General features: G+C 39.4%; 7 non-coding genes across 7 annotated transcripts; all 7 read left to right on the forward strand.

Moving 5' to 3' along the window:
- The first annotated feature begins 1,584 nt into the window (after positions 1–1,584).
- TRNAP-UGG (transfer RNA proline (anticodon UGG)) lies at positions 1,585–1,656 on the forward strand. Its single transcript has one exon. It is a non-coding gene; the product is annotated as a tRNA-Pro (tRNA).
- A 300-nt stretch (positions 1,657–1,956) lies between these two features.
- On the forward strand, positions 1,957–2,029 carry TRNAV-CAC (transfer RNA valine (anticodon CAC)). Its single transcript has one exon. It is a non-coding gene; the product is annotated as a tRNA-Val (tRNA).
- A 2,491-nt stretch (positions 2,030–4,520) lies between these two features.
- TRNAV-CAC (transfer RNA valine (anticodon CAC)) lies at positions 4,521–4,593 on the forward strand. The gene has a single exon. It is a non-coding gene; the product is annotated as a tRNA-Val (tRNA).
- Positions 4,594–6,872: 2,279 nt separating this feature from the next.
- On the forward strand, positions 6,873–6,944 carry TRNAP-UGG (transfer RNA proline (anticodon UGG)). Its single transcript has one exon. It is a non-coding gene; the product is annotated as a tRNA-Pro (tRNA).
- A 2,528-nt stretch (positions 6,945–9,472) lies between these two features.
- Positions 9,473–9,544, forward strand: TRNAP-UGG (transfer RNA proline (anticodon UGG)). The gene has a single exon. It is a non-coding gene; the product is annotated as a tRNA-Pro (tRNA).
- Positions 9,545–9,844: 300 nt separating this feature from the next.
- On the forward strand, positions 9,845–9,917 carry TRNAV-CAC (transfer RNA valine (anticodon CAC)). Its single transcript has one exon. It is a non-coding gene; the product is annotated as a tRNA-Val (tRNA).
- Positions 9,918–12,100: 2,183 nt separating this feature from the next.
- Positions 12,101–12,172, forward strand: TRNAP-UGG (transfer RNA proline (anticodon UGG)). Its single transcript has one exon. It is a non-coding gene; the product is annotated as a tRNA-Pro (tRNA).
- The last annotated feature ends 861 nt before the right edge of the window (positions 12,173–13,033 follow it).

The raw sequence follows: 13,033 nt of genomic DNA on the forward strand, positions 1-13,033 counted from the left end.
ATCTACATCTGCTTCTGTTGTGTATTGGTTATCATGTTTACCTGACGTGTGAAAGCCCCATGTTTGACAGTGCGCGTTAATAAAGAGACCAATGATTTGTATTAAAAGTTGGCATGTGTTTTTGTTACCTTGCACCGGCCAAAAAGTGCCGGAAATGACTTCATTTGCAGTCACTTGAAAAGTAGGAATTCTCAAATAAATGGTAAGAGGTTGGAACAAATCTAAAGGAATGCATGGCATATCTATATGTATGTGTACGCAGGTATCCATATATAAAGATAGATAGATAGATAGATAGATAGATAGATAGATAGATAGATAGATAGATAGATAGATAGATAGATAGATAGATAGATAGATAGATAGATAGATAGATAGATAGATAGATAGATAGATAGATAGATAGATAGATAGATAGATAGATAGATAGATAGATAGATAGATAGATAGATAGATAGATAGATAGATATTGGGAGAGAGAGAGCGTTAATATAAACTGAGACTTTATTTTCCATCAAGCTGTCTTTCCTTTCCTTCAGGAGCAGAATGTTCTGATCATCAGCGCTCCAGAATCTAGTGCTTGGTTGGCAAGCATCACACATTGTGATGTGTTAGCTAAGAGTTCCATGTCGTTCAGACTCATATATTCCTCTGTAGTTGTACCTTGGTGATTCAACAAAATGTGGCATCATAAGCAGCATTCTACTGCCATAGACTGGGCAGAAAAAACATTTAGAATTTCACTGAAAAAGAAAAAAAGCATACTTAGGCAGAGCTTTCTGGACAGTAAGGACATTAGAGTAAGTGATGAATAAGCACTGCTTTTGTTAATTTACATAGGCAGAACAGAGACTGCTGGGAAAAGCCTGAAATTAAAGGCACAGAAAATGCCTGCTTCTGGATAGAACACTGAGAAGGGTTGAAAGTTTTTTCTCTGACCCTGGCCACTCGTACAAGCAATCCTATGATAGTCAGAAGGACCCACCCTAAAAAGGAAGGGACAGCCATTTGGACCCTTTCCACCTTTTCTATATCTCGCCTGATCGAGCCTGATCGAGCGCTGATTGAGCGGATTAGCACATGTACTTCTCATTTTGGGAAGGTATTGCTTAGCTTGCTACCAGCAGCTCAGTTATGTTATGATGTTAGAGGCTTGCAAGGAATGCTTTAGTCCTGCATTAGGCAGTTTTTATTGCTACTTGCATTCAAGGGAAAGATAATTAGCCAGAATCTGTGGCCCAGTTATTCAGCTTGGCATTCCGATTTGCACAAAGGGAATAAGCATTTGAGAAAAAATGCAACATGTGTTTCTTATGTTGTTATGAACAGCTTTTTATTCTTTCTCTTTAGGGTCTAGCCACTGCAGAAATAGATAAATAAGTGCTGACTTCCTGTAAGACGTGTCCAATGCTGGGACAAAATAAAAGGGGACACTTATAAATGATAGTGATATCATTTGAGAAAGGGTAAGTTGACACTGAATTTCATGTGTATTCACAGACCAAGCATGAAAAAGTCCCCAGCATGATCTTCATTGCGTGCTTAGAGCTGGTATTAGCTTTTCAGAGGTGCGGGTCTTTCGAAGGCTCGTTGGTCTAGGGGTATGATTCTCGCTTTGGGTGCGAGAGGTCCCGGGTTCAAATCCCGGACGAGCCCTTTCATTGGTGCTTTTTTAAAGTAGTATTGAAGTATGCATTTCAAAGCCAATATCAATTTTCTCTTTGCAGTAGTGGATGAATATTTGCTAGAGTCTCATGCTTTTAACCTTGCCCTGCCTGAGCAAATAGGAAACATTTCTCTTTAAGCATTTTGCAAAAATGCTGAACTTGCATGGCATATACAAGCGTTCAGCTAGGGCTGTCTGGGAAGGTTGCATGAAAGAAATCTAAAACCAGAGGCCCTTGGAATAGCCTGTTTTGAGAAGTTTCATCACAGAAGAATCAACTGTAGACATCTGTTTCTGTAGTGTAGTGGTTATCACGTTTGCCTCACACGCGAAAGGTCCCCGGTTCGAAACCGGGCAGAAACAGTTGTTATATTGTCTTGGCTGCAATGTTGAGAGGTGCCGTTTTGCCATGAAATTGTCCAGGCCCTGAAGATGGTTTCATGCAGACTCGTTCCAAGAAAGTGAATTCTCTTAAAAACACTAAAGTAATTGGCATGTGGATGTATCTGTTGATTCACTGACCTCGCTTTGAAAAGAGCCCTGCATTCTGTTCATTGCTCACCTAGAACATGCATTAACTTTGGGAATTGTTGGCACCAACAGGCATCTTAGTTTAGTGGAGTGTTTCTGGTGTTTAAGTGCAGAAGCCCTGGGCTCAATTCCTCGGTGACCCTTCTCAAGGTGATGATACAAATGCATCATCACCTTTACGTTTAATGTCAGAATTGTTTATTTCTATTTGGTGGTGTATGAATGCTTGCAATAGTATGTTGATTTTTTCTAGCCTTGAATGAATAAAAGCAAATCACTCCTCTTTATGTATTTTTCTAATACATTCATATTTGCATCTCCTTTCCTAGCCTGCATTTTTCACTATCTTACAGGCTGTATATAATAAGTATCAATTCAGGGGCCCTTCTTCTACTCAATTCACAACTGTTCTATCCCGGCATTGATAAGCAATCTACATCTGCTTCTGTTGTATATTGGTTATCATGTTTACCTGACGTGTGAAAGCCCCATGTTTGACAGTGCGCATTAATAAAGAGACCAATGATTTTTATTAAAAGTTGTCATGTGTTTTTGTTACCTTGCACCGGCCAAAAAGTGCCGGAAATGACTTCATTTGCAGTCACTTGAAAAGTAGGGATTCTCAAATAAATGGTAAGAGGTTGGAACAAATCTAAAGGAATGCATGGCATATCTATATGTATGTGTACGCAGGTATCCATATATAAAGATAGATAGATAGATAGATAGATAGATAGATAGATAGATAGATAGATAGATAGATAGATAGATAGATAGATAGATAGATAGATAGATAGATAGATAGATAGATAGATAGATAGATAGATAGATAGATATTGGGAGAGAGAGAGCATTAATATAAACTGAGACTTTATTTTCCATCAAGCTGTCTTTCCTTTCCTTCAGGAGCAGAATGTTCTGATCATCAGCGCTCCAGAATCTAGTGCTTGGTTGGCAAGCATCACACATTGTGATGTGTTAGCTAAGAGTTCCATGTCGTTCAGACTCATATATTCCTCTGTAGTTGTACCTTGGTGATTCAACAAAATGTGGCATCATAAGCAGCATTCTACTGCCATAGACTGGGCAGAAAAAACATTTAGAATTTCACTGAAAAAGAAAAAAAGCATACTTAGGCAGAGCTTTCTGGACAGTAAGGACATTAGAGTAAGTGATGAATAAGCACTGCTTTTGTTAATTTACATAGGCAGAACAGAGACTGCTGGGAAAAGCCTGAAATTAAAGGCACAGAAAATGCCTGCTTCTGGATAGAACACTGAGAAGGGTTGAAAGTTTTTTCTCTGACCCTGGCCACTTATACAAGCAATCCTATGATAGTCAGAAGGACCCACCCTAAAAAGGAAGGGACAGCCATTTGGACCCTTTCCACCTTTTCTATATCTCGCCTGATCGAGCCTGATCGAGCGCTGATTGAGCGGATTAGCACATGTACTTCTCATTTTGGGAAGGTATTGCTTAGCTTGCTACCAGCAGCTCAGTTATGTTATGATGTTAGAGGCTTGCAAGGAATGCTTTAGTCCTGCATTAGGCAGTTTTTATTGCTACTTGCATTCAAGGGAAAGATAATTAGCCAGAATCTGTGACCCAGTTATTCAGCTTGGCATTCCGATTTGCACAAAGGGAATAAGCATTTGAGAAAAAATGCAACATGTGTTTCTTATGTTGTTATGAACAGCTTTTTATTCTTTCTCTTTAGGGTCTAGCCACTGCAGAAATAGATAAATAAGTGCTGACTTCCTGTAAGACGTGTCCAATGCTGGGACAAAATAAAAGGGGACACTTATAAATGATAGTGATATCATTTGAGAAAGGGTAAGTTGACACTGAATTTCATGTGTATTCACAGACCAAGCATGAAAAAGTCCCCAGCATGATCTTCATTGCGTGCTTAGAGCTGGTATTAGCTTTTCAGAGGTGCAGGCCTTTCGAAGGCTCGTTGGTCTAGGGGTATGATTCTCGCTTTGGGTGCGAGAGGTCCCGGGTTCAAATCCCAGACGAGCCCTTTCATTGGTGCTTTTTTAAAGTAGTATTGAAGTATGCATTTCAAAGCCAATATCAATTTTCTCTTTGCAGTAGTGGATGAATATTTGCTAGAGTCTCATGCTTTTAACCTTGCCCTGCCTGAGCAAATAGGAAACATTTCTCTTTAAGCATTTTGCAAAAATGCTGAACTTGCATGGCATATACAAGCGTTCAGCTAGGGCTGTCTGGGAAGGTTGCATGAAAGAAATCTAAAACCAGAGGCCCTTGGAATAGCCTGTTTTGAGAAGTTTCATCACAGAAGAATCAACTGTAGACATCTGTTTCTGTAGTGTAGTGGTTATCACGTTTGCCTCACACGCGAAAGGTCCCCGGTTCGAAACCGGGCAGAAACAGTTGTTATATTGTCTTGGCTGCAATGTTGAGAGGTGCCGTTTTGCCATGAAATTGTCCAGGCCCTGAAGATGGTTTCATGCAGACTCGTTCCAAGAAAGTGAATTCTCTTAAAAACACTAAAGTAATTGGCATGTGGATGTATCTGTTGATTCACAGACCTCGCTTTGAAAAGAGCCCTGCATTCTGTTCATTGCTCACCTAGAACATGCATTAACTTTGGGAATTGTTGGCACCAACAGGCATCTTAGTTTAGTGGAGTGTTTCTGGTGTTTAAGTGCAGAAGCCCTGGGCTCAATTCCTCGGTGACCCTTCTCAAGGTGATGATACAAATGCATCGTCACCTTTACGTTTAATGTCAGAATTGTTTATTTCTATTTGGTGGTGTATGAATGCTTGCAATAGTATGTTGATTTTTTCTAGCCTTGAATGAATAAAAGCAAATCACTCCTCTTTATGTATTTTTCTAATACATTGATATTTGCATCTCCTTTCCTAGCCTGCATTTTTCACTATCTTAGAGGCTGTATATAATAAGTATCAATTCAGGGGCCCTTCTTCTACTCAATTCACAACTGTTCTATCCCGGCATTGATAAGCAATCTACATCTGCTTCTGTTGTATATTGGTTATCATGTTTACCTGACGTGTGAAAGCCCCATGTTTGACAGTGCGCGTTAATAAAGAGACCAATGATTTTTATTAAAAGTTGTCATGTGTTTTTGTTACCTTGCACCGGCCAAAAAGTGCCGGAAATGACTTAATTTGCAGTCACTTGAAAAGTAGGGATTCTCAAATAAATGGTAAGAGGTTGGAACAAATCTAAAGGAATGCATGGCATATCTATATGTATGTGTACGCAGGTATCCATATATAAAGATAGATAGATAGATAGATAGATAGATAGATAGATAGATAGATAGATAGATAGATAGATAGATAGATAGATAGATAGATAGATAGATAGATAGATAGATGGATGGATGGATGGATAGATAGATAGATAGATAGATAGATAGATAGATAGATAGATAGATAGATAGATAGATAGATAGATAGATAGATAGATAGATAGATAGATAGATAGATAGATAGATAGATAGATAGATAGATAGATAGATAGATAGATAGATAGATAGATAGATAGATAGATAGATAGATAGATATTGGGAGAGAGAGAGCGTTAATATAAACTGAGACTTTATTTTCCATCAAGCTGTCTTTCCTTTCCTTCAGGAGCAGAATGTTCTGATCATCAGCGCTCCAGAATCTAGTGCTTGGTTGGCAAGCATCACACATTGTGATGTGTTAGCTAAGAGTTCCATGTCGTTCAGACTCATATATTCCTCTGTAGTTGTACCTTGGTGATTCAACAAAATGTGGCATCATAAGCAGCATTCTACTGCCATAGACTGGGCAGAAAAAACATTTAGAATTTCACTGAAAAAGAAAAAAAGCATACTTAGGCAGAGCTTTCTGGACAGTAAGGACATTAGAGTAAGTGATGAATAAGCACTGCTTTTGTTAATTTACATAGGCAGAACAGAGACTGCTGGGAAAAGCCTGAAATTAAAGGCACAGAAAATGCCTGCTTCTGGATAGAACACTGAGAAGGGTTGAAAGTTTTTTCTCTGACCCTGGCCACTTATACAAGCAATCCTATGATAGTCAGAAGGACCCACCCTAAAAAGGAAGGGACAGCCATTTGGACCCTTTCCACCTTTTCTATATCTCGCCTGATCGAGCCTGATCGAGCGCTGATTGAGCGGATTAGCACATGTACTTCTCATTTTGGGAAGGTATTGCTTAGCTTGCTACCAGCAGCTCAGTTATGTTATGATGTTAGAGGCTTGCAAGGAATGCTTTAGTCCTGCATTAGGCAGTTTTTATTGCTACTTGCATTCAAGGGAAAGATAATTAGCCAGAATCTGTGGCCCAGTTATTCAGCTTGGCATTCCGATTTGCACAAAGGGAATAAGCATTTGAGAAAAAATGCAACATGTGTTTCTTATGTTGTTATGAACAGCTTTTTATTCTTTCTCTTTAGGGTCTAGCCACTGCAGAAATAGATAAATAAGTGCTGACTTGCTGTAAGACGTGTCCAATGCTGGGACAAAATAAAAGGGGACACTTATAAATGATAGTGATATCATTTGAGAAAGGGTAAGTTGACACTGAATTTCATGTGTATTCACAGACCAAGCATGAAAAAGTCCCCAGCATGATCTTCATTGCGTGCTTAGAGCTGGTATTAGCTTTTCAGAGGTGCGGGCCTTTCGAAGGCTCGTTGGTCTAGGGGTATGATTCTCGCTTTGGGTGCGAGAGGTCCCGGGTTCAAATCCCGGATGAGCCCTTTCATTGGTGCTTTTTTAAAGTAGTATTGAAGTATGCATTTCAAAGCCAATATCAATTTTCTCTTTGCAGTAGTGGATGAATATTTGCTAGAGTCTCATGCTTTTAACCTTGCCCTGCCTGAGCAAATAGGAAACATTTCTCTTTAAGCATTTTGCAAAAATGCTGAATTTGCATGGCATATACAAGCGTTCAGCTAGGGCTGTCTGGGAAGGTTGCATGAAAGAAATCTAAAACCAGAGGCCCTTGGAATAGCCTGTTTTGAGAAGTTTCATCACAGAAGAATCAACTGTAGACATCTGTTTCTGTAGTGTAGTGGTTATCACGTTCGCCTCACACGCGAAAGGTCCCCGGTATGAAACCGGGCAGAAACAGTTGTTATATTGTCTTGGCTGCAATGTTGAGAGGTGCCGTTTTGCCATGAAATTGTCCAGGCCCTGAAGATGGTTTCATGCAGACTCATTCCAAGAAAGTGAATTCTCTTAAAAACACTAAAGTAATTGGCATGTGGATGTATCTGTTGATTCACAGACCTCGCTTTCATAAGAGCCCTGCATTCTGTTCATTGCTCACCTAGAACATGCATTAACTTTGGGAATTGTTGGCACCAACAGGCATCTTAGTTTAGTGGAGTGTTTCTGGTGTTTAAGTGCAGAAGCCCTGGGCTCAATTCCTCGGTGACCCTTCTCAAGGTGATGATACAAATGCATCGTCACCTTTACGTTTAATGTCAGAATTGTTTATTTCTATTTGGTGGTGTATGAATGCTTGCAATAGTATGTTGATTTTTTCTAGCCTTGAATGAATAAAAGCAAATCACTCCTCTTTATGTATTTTTCTAATACATTGATATTTGCATCTCCTTTCCTAGCCTGCATTTTTCACTATCTTACAGGCTGTATATAATAAGTATCAATTCAGGGGCCCTTCTATTACTCAATTCACAACTATTCTATCCTGGCATTGATAAGCAATCTACATCTGCTTCTGTTGTGTATTGGTTATCATGTTTACCTGACGTGTGAAAGCCCCATGTTTGACAGTGCGCGTTAATAAAGAGACCAATGATTTGTATTAAAAGTTGGCATGTGTTTTTGTTACCTTGCACCGGCCAAAAAGTGCCGGAAATGACTTCATTTGCAGTCACTTGAAAAGTAGGAATTCTCAAATAAATGGTAAGAGGTTGGAACAAATCTAAAGGAATGCATGGCATATCTATATGTATGTGTACGCAGGTATCCATATATAAAGATAGATAGATAGATAGATAGATAGATAGATAGATAGATAGATAGATAGATAGATAGATAGATAGATAGATAGATAGATAGATAGATAGATAGATAGATAGATAGATAGATAGATAGATAGATAGATAGATAGATAGATAGATAGATAGATAGATAGATAGATATTGGGAGAGAGAGAGCGTTAATATAAACTGAGACTTTATTTTCCATCAAGCTGTCTTTCCTTTCCTTCAGGAGCAGAATGTTCTGATCATCAGCGCTCCAGAATCTAGTGCTTGGTTGGCAAGCATCACACATTGTGATGTGTTAGCTAAGAGTTCCATGTCGTTCAGACTCATATATTCCTCTGTAGTTGTACCTTGGTGATTCAACAAAATGTGGCATCATAAGCAGCATTCTACTGCCATAGACTGGGCAGAAAAAACATTTAGAATTTCACTGAAAAAGAAAAAAAGCATACTTAGGCAGAGCTTTCTGGACAGTAAGGACATTAGAGTAAGTGATGAATAAGCACTGCTTTTGTTAATTTACATAGGCAGAACAGAGACTGCTGGGAAAAGCCTGAAATTAAAGGCACAGAAAATGCCTGCTTCTGGATAGAACACTGAGAAGGGTTGAAAGTTTTTTCTCTGACCCTGGCCACTCGTACAAGCAATCCTATGATAGTCAGAAGGACCCACCCTAAAAAGGAAGGGACAGCCATTTGGACCCTTTCCACCTTTTCTATATCTCGCCTGATCGAGCCTGATCGAGCGCTGATTGAGCGGATTAGCACATGTACTTCTCATTTTGGGAAGGTATTGCTTAGCTTGCTACCAGCAGCTCAGTTATGTTATGATGTTAGAGGCTTGCAAGGAATGCTTTAGTCCTGCATTAGGCAGTTTTTATTGCTACTTGCATTCAAGGGAAAGATAATTAGCCAGAATCTGTGGCCCAGTTATTCAGCTTGGCATTCCGATTTGCACAAAGGGAATAAGCATTTGAGAAAAAATGCAACATGTGTTTCTTATGTTGTTATGAACAGCTTTTTATTCTTTCTCTTTAGGGTCTAGCCACTGCAGAAATAGATAAATAAGTGCTGACTTCCTGTAAGACGTGTCCAATGCTGGGACAAAATAAAAGGGGACACTTATAAATGATAGTGATATCATTTGAGAAAGGGTAAGTTGACACTGAATTTCATGTGTATTCACAGACCAAGCATGAAAAAGTCCCCAGCATGATCTTCATTGCGTGCTTAGAGCTGGTATTAGCTTTTCAGAGGTGCGGGTCTTTCGAAGGCTCGTTGGTCTAGGGGTATGATTCTCGCTTTGGGTGCGAGAGGTCCCGGGTTCAAATCCCGGACGAGCCCTTTCATTGGTGCTTTTTTAAAGTAGTATTGAAGTATGCATTTCAAAGCCAATATCAATTTTCTCTTTGCAGTAGTGGATGAATATTTGCTAGAGTCTCATGCTTTTAACCTTGCCCTGCCTGAGCAAATAGGAAACATTTCTCTTTAAGCATTTTGCAAAAATGCTGAACTTGCATGGCATATACAAGCGTTCAGCTAGGGCTGTCTGGGAAGGTTGCATGAAAGAAATCTAAAACCAGAGGCCCTTGGAATAGCCTGTTTTGAGAAGTTTCATCACAGAAGAATCAACTGTAGACATCTGTTTCTGTAGTGTAGTGGTTATCACGTTTGCCTCACACGCGAAAGGTCCCCGGTTCGAAACCGGGCAGAAACAGTTGTTATATTGTCTTGGCTGCAATGTTGAGAGGTGCCGTTTTGCCATGAAATTGTCCAGGCCCTGAAGATGGTTTCATGCAGACTCGTTCCAAGAAAGTGAATTCTCTTAAAAACACTAAAGTAATTGGCATGTGGATGTATCTGTTGATTCACTGACCTCGCTTTGAAAAGAGCCCTGCATTCTGTTCATTGCTCACCTAGAACATGCATTAACTTTGGGAATTGTTGGCACCAACAGGCATCTTAGTTTAGTGGAGTGTTTCTGGTGTTTAAGTGCAGAAGCCCTGGGCTCAATTCCTCGGTGACCCTTCTCAAGGTGATGATACAAATGCATCATCACCTTTACGTTTAATGTCAGAATTGTTTATTTCTATTTGGTGGTGTATGAATGCTTGCAATAGTATGTTGATTTTTTCTAGCCTTGAATGAATAAAAGCAAATCACTCCTCTTTATGTATTTTTCTAATACATTCATATTTGCATCTCCTTTCCTAGCCTGCATTTTTCACTATCTTACAGGCTGTATATAATAAGTATCAATTCAGGGGCCCTTCTTCTACTCAATTCACAACTGTTCTATCCCGGCATTGATAAGCAATCTACATCTGCTTCTGTTGTATATTGGTTATCATGTTTACCTGACGTGTGAAAGCCCCATGTTTGACAGTGCGCATTAATAAAGAGACCAATGATTTTTATTAAAAGTTGTCATGTGTTTTTGTTACCTTGCACCGGCCAAAAAGTGCCGGAAATGACTTCATTTGCAGTCACTTGAAAAGTAGGGATTCTCAAATAAATGGTAAGAGGTTGGAACAAATCTAAAGGAATGCATGGCATATCTATATGTATGTGTACGCAGGTATCCATATATAAAGATAGATAGATAGATAGATAGATAGATAGATAGATAGATAGATAGATAGATAGATAGATAGATAGATAGATAGATAGATAGATAGATAGATAGATAGATAGATAGATAGATAGATAGATAGATAGATAGATAGATAGATAGATAGATAGATAGATAGATAGATAGATAGATAGATAGATAGATAGATAGATATTGGGAGAGAGAGAGCATTAATATAAACTGAGACTTTATTTTCCATCAAGCTGTCTTTCCTTTCCTTCAGGAGCAGAATGTTCTGATCATCAGCGCTCCAGAATCTAGTGCTTGGTTGGCAAGCATCACACATTGTGATGTGTTAGCTAAGAGTTCCATGTCGTTCAGACTCATATATTCCTCTGTAGTTGTACCTTGGTGATTCAACAAAATGTGGCATCATAAGCAGCATTCTACTGCCATAGACTGGGCAGAAAAAACATTTAGAATTTCACTGAAAAAGAAAAAAAGCATACTTAGGCAGAGCTTTCTGGACAGTAAGGACATTAGAGTAAGTGATGAATAAGCACTGCTTTTGTTAATTTACATAGGCAGAACAGAGACTGCTGGGAAAAGCCTGAAATTAAAGGCACAGAAAATGCCTGCTTCTGGATAGAACACTGAGAAGGGTTGAAAGTTTTTTCTCTGACCCTGGCCACTTATACAAGCAATCCTATGATAGTCAGAAGGACCCACCCTAAAAAGGAAGGGACAGCCATTTGGACCCTTTCCACCTTTTCTATATCTCGCCTGATCGAGCCTGATCGAGCGCTGATTGAGCGGATTAGCACATGTACTTCTCATTTTGGGAAGGTATTGCTTAGCTTGCTACCAGCAGCTCAGTTATGTTATGATGTTAGAGGCTTGCAAGGAATGCTTTAGTCCTGCATTAGGCAGTTTTTATTGCTACTTGCATTCAAGGGAAAGATAATTAGCCAGAATCTGTGGCCCAGTTATTCAGCTTGGCATTCCGATTTGCACAAAGGGAATAAGCATTTGAGAAAAAATGCAACATGTGTTTCTTATGTTGTTATGAACAGCTTTTTATTCTTTCTCTTTAGGGTCTAGCCACTGCAGAAATAGATAAATAAGTGCTGACTTGCTGTAAGACGTGTCCAATGCTGGGACAAAATAAAAGGGGACACTTATAAATGATAGTGATATCATTTGAGAAAGGGTAAGTTGACACTGAATTTCATGTGTATTCACAGACCAAGCATGAAAAAGTCCCCAGCATGATCTTCATTGCGTGCTTAGAGCTGGTATTAGCTTTTCAGAGGTGCGGGCCTTTCGAAGGCTCGTTGGTCTAGGGGTATGATTCTCGCTTTGGGTGCGAGAGGTCCCGGGTTCAAATCCCGGATGAGCCCTTTCATTGGTGCTTTTTTAAAGTAGTATTGAAGTATGCATTTCAAAGCCAATATCAATTTTCTCTTTGCAGTAGTGGATGAATATTTGCTAGAGTCTCATGCTTTTAACCTTGCCCTGCCTGAGCAAATAGGAAACATTTCTCTTTAAGCATTTTGCAAAAATGCTGAATTTGCATGGCATATACAAGCGTTCAGCTAGGGCTGTCTGGGAAGGTTGCATGAAAGAAATCTAAAACCAGAGGCCCTTGGAATAGCCTGTTTTGAGAAGTTTCATCACAGAAGAATCAACTGTAGACATCTGTTTCTGTAGTGTAGTGGTTATCACGTTCGCCTCACACGCGAAAGGTCCCCGGTATGAAACCGGGCAGAAACAGTTGTTATATTGTCTTGGCTGCAATGTTGAGAGGTGCCGTTTTGCCATGAAATTGTCCAGGCCCTGAAGATGGTTTCATGCAGACTCATTCCAAGAAAGTGAATTCTCTTAAAAACACTAAAGTAATTGGCATGTGGATGTATCTGTTGATTCACAGACCTCGCTTTCATAAGAGCCCTGCATTCTGTTCATTGCTCACCTAGAACATGCATTAACTTTGGGAATTGTTGGCACCAACAGGCATCTTAGTTTAGTGGAGTGTTTCTGGTGTTTAAGTGCAGAAGCCCTGGGCTCAATTCCTCGGTGACCCTTCTCAAGGTGATGATACAAATGCATCGTCACCTTTACGTTTAATGTCAGAATTGTTTATTTCTATTTGGTGGTGTATTAATGCTTGCAATAGTATGTTGATTTTTTCTAGCCTTGAATGAATAAAAGCAAATCACTCCTCTTTATGTATTTTTCTAATACATTGATATTTGCATCTC

Source organism: Lissotriton vulgaris, unplaced genomic scaffold, assembly GCF_964263255.1.
Source record: "Lissotriton vulgaris unplaced genomic scaffold, aLisVul1.2 SCAFFOLD_1545, whole genome shotgun sequence".
Classification (NCBI taxonomy): Eukaryota; Metazoa; Chordata; class Amphibia; order Caudata; family Salamandridae; genus Lissotriton; species Lissotriton vulgaris.